The sequence below is a fragment of the Arachis duranensis genome, chromosome 3 (assembly GCF_000817695.3).
Source record: "Arachis duranensis cultivar V14167 chromosome 3, aradu.V14167.gnm2.J7QH, whole genome shotgun sequence".
In the NCBI taxonomy this organism is placed as follows: domain Eukaryota; kingdom Viridiplantae; phylum Streptophyta; class Magnoliopsida; order Fabales; family Fabaceae; genus Arachis; species Arachis duranensis.
Genome location: NC_029774.3, coordinates 99,763,766 through 99,770,121, shown reverse-complemented (window position 1 = coordinate 99,770,121; position 6,356 = coordinate 99,763,766).

Below are 6,356 nucleotides of genomic sequence, written 5' to 3'. Positions count from 1 at the left end.
ACAGACGCAAAAGAATCACTGGATTCTATTCCAACCTGATTGAGAACCGACAGATGATTAGCCGTGCTGTGACAGAGTGCGTTGAACATTTTCACTGAGAGGATGGGAGGTAGCCATTGACAACGGTGAAACCCTACATACAGCTTGCCATGGAAGGAGCCTTGCGTGCTTGAAGAAGAAGACAGTAGGAAAGCAGAGGTTCAGAAGATAGAGCATCTCCAAAACCTCAACCTGTTCCCCATTACTGTAAAACAAGTACTTATTTCATGTTCTTTTGCTTTTTACAATCAACCCTGATAATTATTGATATCCTGACTAAGAGTTATAAGATAACCATAGCTTGCTTCAAGCCGACAATCTCCGTGGGATCGACCCTTACTCACGTAAGGTATTACTTGGACGACCCAATGTACTTGCTGGTTAGTTGTGCGGAATTGCAAAAGTGTGATTGCAATTTCGTGCACCAGAACTCCAAGTCACTCTCGGTACCGTCTAGTGATTCAGTATGTTCCTCGAGAGGGGCCGAAGCACTAGCCATATAATCCAACCGTCGTCTAGCTTGCCGAGTGTGTAACAAAGTTCTTTCAATCTCTGGATCAAAATCGGCTAAGCTAGAATTCGGTTGAGACCGAGTCATCAAACTTGAGAGTCATAGCACAAAAATAAAAGAAGCTAAACTATAGCTAAGTATTGAAAGCAAACAAACTATCTACAATATTCACATATTCCCATAACCAATATCAAGGCATATGTTGCAACCATTCCCCGGCAATAGTGCCAAAAATTTGATAGCGCTCTCATGGACTATGTCGGAAGAGAATTTCTCAATAAAGTTGCGTTGCAACTATAGCTCTACCAACAACAATCCTCGAGAATCAAATTTAGAAAGGAATTGGTTGTCACAAGTTCAACCCCAATAAAATAACTGAAGTATTCAAACCTCGGGTTGTCTCACAAGGAATGGGCAAACATGTGCTTCAACATTGGTTAGAAATCCGGGGTTGTAAGTCATGAGCAAGGAATTAAACTAGGAATCTTAGCAAACAAGTAATCTTAAAGTGCAAGGAACTAATTCACTAAGCAAGATGTGAAAAATTCCAAACCAAGAAAACAACATTCAATATAATTCTACTCTCAACTAAACAATAACTATAACTAAGGCAAGACAATTAAGAATTTGGGTTTTCAAATATGAATAATAAAAGCAACTCTTGGCTAGGCATGGGAATTGAGGTCAATATCCTTGTCTAATAACCATATCTTGACAATTATGAGGAACCAAAACCCTTAAGTCTACTTTTATACTTGAAGTACGTTAAATGGTTTGGTCAACATCAACCCATAAGGTCTAACCTCACTACTAATTAACCTAGTAGTAGGCTAGTGTTAATGGCTATCAAATTGACCACTAAGGATTCCCAAATCATCAAATCCATTAGACCCAATGACTCAAGTTTACCCAATTCCCTCGGCTTAAGCCAAGAATAAAAAAAACTACTCCATAATCAAGGTAAATAATTCATCAAACACATGGTGAGCATCAATAAAAGACATGTTCAAATTGCAATTAGATTGAAATTAACAAATACCCACTAACAAGATCAACATACAATCATTCAAATAACACAATTAATCATAGAAATCATCAATGTAACATCAACAAAGCAAGATTCACAACATTCATGCAATAGGTATAAAGTAACAATTGACAAGAATCCATAAAACTAACACAAGATCTAAGCAAAATTATACTAAGGAATTCAAATTTAACAATCAATACTAGTAATTAACAAGATCCAATTCAGAATTTAACAAGGGAAGATCAAATTAAAGCTAGATCTAGAGAGGAACAAGAGTTTCTCTCTCTAGAAAAACAAAGAACCCCAAAAACTAGAAAATGTGTCTTAGTGTAAAAATGATTGATCCCCCCTTCTCCCTAGCATCCTTGGATGTTTTTCCCTGCAGAAACAGCTTGAATTTGGGCCTAATGAGCCTAAAAAATTGCCAGGCATGATTTCCTTTAATGAGGTCACGTGCAGCTTCCTGCGCGTGCGTGCCATGCATGCATGTGCGTCGATTGCTTTTGTGATCCACGCGTGTGCGCAAAGTGCGCGTGCACGTCAGTTGGAATTCTCTGGCCCGCACGGATGCTTCCATCCTTGTGCGCCGCTTCCAGCTATCCTCATCAACTCGTGCACGTGAAATGCGCGTGCGCGTCGGTGCTGAAGTTCCCAAAATCCAATTCTTCATGTTCCTTCCTCTTGTGCATGCTTTCTTTCTCTCTTCTAGGCCATTCTTACCCTATTAATTCTGAAATCACTCAACAAATATATCACGGCATTGAATGGCAATAAAGAGAATCAAAATATAGTAATTCTAAGGCAAAATTAAGCATGTTTTCCATCATGGAGCAATATTAGGAAGTGAACACAAAACCATGCATTTCTTGTGAATAAGTGCGAGAAATATTGACAAAAATCCCCAAATTAAGCACAGGATAAACCACAAAATTGGGGTTTATCGCATGTTCTCATACTAAACACAACCAAAGGAGATGAATGAAGGGAAATAATTTATTTAATACAACTACTTATATGCATGCAACTATACTAAATGCTATTTACCTATATTTACAATATGATTCGTATTGAGTTTGGCAAAAACAAACAAAAAATCTCAATCAATCCAAAGTAGAAACTTAGGGCCAAGACAAAGCAAATATAGCAATATGATCAATGTCTAAAGATTTGATTTGAAGTTTCCAAAATTAAGTTCAACAACTTGCAAGAAGATACAAGATAAGCAATGGAATCATAAAATTGAGTGATTGAACCCCTCACCGAATGTGTTTACACTCTAGTCGCTCATTGTTTAGGGCTTAATCACTCAATCCTTCCTTAATCATGTTTCTCAAAGATTTGTGACGTGGCGTAAAAATCACCGATTAAAAGTTTATAGAGAAAATATCATTGCAAGTATAGATCTTAACCAATGAAGATTCCGCGTATCAATTTAAAAGAGTTGTCACAAAATTTAGAAATAAAAATACTGGGAGTATGAGTCCCAGGTCGTCTCCCAATGAGTTGCACAGAGAATGCTAATTTATTAATCAGGGGTTTTGCAAGCTTCCTCTCCATTCTCCAACGAATGGTATAAAGGAGAATTAAAATACACAAATTAAAGATCTCTAGGAAGCAAGTTTTCTACCATAGAACAATCTTAGGAAGGAATTGTAAAATCATGAAGTTCATATGAATAAGTGGGTAAAGACTTGATAAAACCATTCAATTAAACACAAGATAAACCATAAAATAGTGGTTTATCAATTTGCAAGTCGTCTAACAATCAACTAACATTTGATGCATGAATGCAAATATCATGAGGACTTTTGTGGGTTGTAATGGGGCTTAGGTAAGGGTAGGATTAATATGGTCAAGTGGGCTAATAGATTGGATCTTTGATTAACTCAAGTATCCCACCTAATCCTATATCATCCTATATATATAACAAAACAACCTAACTACCCATTTATCCCCTTTTCTCACATTCATTCATGCATCCTCTTTCTAATTTAACCACATATGCATCTCTTACATTCTTATTATCATTTTTTTTCTTTTTTTTACAAAGTATATACACGATTTTTTTCTTTTTTTATCAACAAGAAGAGATGTATATGTTTCAAGTAATAGATGCATGAGTATTTACCCATTTTTCCAAATATTCTCAATGAACACCCAAAGTAAACTAACTACCAATGTCTTCCCACAAATTCCCCCCACACTTGATTAATACACACATTCAAACCCAAGCTAATCAAAGATACAATTCATGGTCATAAATTGTTTTTCACTTAGGGTGAATGATGTGCTTAAAATTAGAACAAAAGGGAATTAAAGGCTCAAAAGTGGTTTACAATGGTAGATGTAAGGGTTGGCCATATGGGTTAAGTGAGTTCAATTCAAAAATGGCCTCAATCATACTAAATGCATTCAAAACATCAAATAAAGGACATATAGACTAAAGCAAATCTAAGATCACAATCATAAAGGAAGTATAACACACAAGAACAAAAATTGTGATTGAAAATATGCAACCACACAATCAAAGCTCAAATCTCACTTGGTATTTGTTTAAGCTCTTTTCTATGTTCCATATAAAAGATACTTCAAGCAAGTTCAAGAATAAGTTTTCAAATCCAATCAATGGAATGCCCTAAAAGAGATTTCTTGAAAATTCTTTGTTGTTTTACCAAACGTATTTCCTATACTAAGCAACATGCAAATATGTACTACCATAATCCTATAAGCATTAAAAAAATATATACAAACAAACCAAACAAAGTGTAAATAAGAACAAAAATTGCAAAAATTGAAGAAAAAGTACAAAAAGAGTATTGCAAAGTGTCTAAGAAAAGAATTTTACCCCCCTCGAAGTTGGCAATTCTCCCCCACACTTAACTAATGCATGGTCCTCCGTGCATGCACACAATCTGGGGGTGTCTCTAAAGAGCTCCACCTACAGTTGGCAGATGCGGGGGATCAAGTTGCATGGAAATTGCCAAGTCTTAAGCTTTCTCGGCATCTCCATCCTCGGTTTCCTCCCCCCTCTTCCGGCTTTTTGCTTTTATGTCTCATCCTCAAAAAGAATGAATGGAGTATAGTTAAGAATCATAGGGCAAGTAGCACAAAAAGGTAAAAGAGAGAGTAAATAAGCATCTAATTGAGAAAGTTTGCATAGTGGTGTGGAATACACACAACGGCCGGTTAAAGTGGCATCCATACAATAAAAAAGTAAGCATGAGTTCCTCAATTAAACGGCCTAAGATGCAAGCAATAGATGAGCATCAATTAAGGACAAGCAAACTTAGGCAACTACCAACAAGAGTGAAGTGAATGTAGGAATTATTGGATATTAAAGTTGTGCAAGTGAAAGAGCAAAATTGATATAAAATAGCACAACAAACAATAACCAATGCAATGATGAGGAGAAACTACTTATTCATCCTTAAGAATAATCAAATAATCACATGGGAAGGTGCTTGCTACAAAAAGTGACAAGTCTTGATAAGAATCAAGTCAAGTCAACTCAAACAAATGCAAAGCATTAACAAGGAGCAGATACCTTGTGATGTGATTATATTGACTTAAAAACCATGATGAACAAGCAATTCCATTCAATTCACTAAATTCAATATGTACTTAATAAAAATTGCACCAAATAAGAAACAAAAAGTCAATTTCTAAATCAATTTGGTGCTAGCAACTCAAAGCATTAAACAGGTACATTATTGAAATTTCAATCCCAAATAACATCATCATTAAACAGGGCATGCGAGCGCTGCTGGCAGAGAGGGCGTCAAGACGCGTGCATGCGCACAGGGTTGTGCGCACACACGAACCACTCTTTTTTTTAGGTCGGATCATGTGTGCGTGCGCACACAGGTCCGTACGTGCGCACAAGAGCTATTTACATGTTAACATATATACAATAGCTAAAAACAAGTAAGCAACATATGTACAATCAACCAAAAATAAGCTATTTACATATTAACATATTTACAATATCTAATAACAACACCATTGCAACTCTCCGACAACGGCGCCAAATTTGATATAAGAGAATTTATCGTCGATCTATCATTGAAAGTATAGTCTAGACCAACAATTAAATCCCACATCAAATGTTTTAAACTCGAATTATAATAACCGAGATCAAGAGTACTTCAACCTCGGGTCGTTCTTCCTAGGAGTTGTAATGAATTGTACATTTATTAGCTATGAGAGAGCATGGGGAATTGTGAATGCAAGCAAGAGAGCAAGAAATGTAAATAGCAATGAAGTAACTTTGCATGCAAGAAAGCAAAAGTCAAAGCAAGTAAAAGCAATGAAAATAGAAATTAAATGCTAAAAAGGACTCTTGGCAAGAATTGGGTAATTGGGGATTCCTATCCTAGTTGTGGACCATAAACATGGCAATTGTGTGGAATCAATCCAAACTAGTCAATCCTCCTTGAGAATTAGTCAAAAGAGTGTAATTGATCTCAATCCATAAGTCCTAGGCAACTCACTAATTACTTAGTGAAAGACTAGCGTCAATGGAAACCAAATCAATTAACTATTCCCACACTATGCGGAATGGACATCCACAACTCAATTCTACCCAAACCACACAATTTCTCAACTAAGAGTGCGAAAACTAAACATGCAAGAAATTAAACATCAAAGCAATAAAAGTCAAAAGCAATAAAATGCAAGGAAAGAAAACTTCAAATGCAAGAAAACCTCTTGGCAAGTAATTGAGGACTAAGGCTACCTATCCTAATCATTGACTACAAACATATGATGATTATGAAG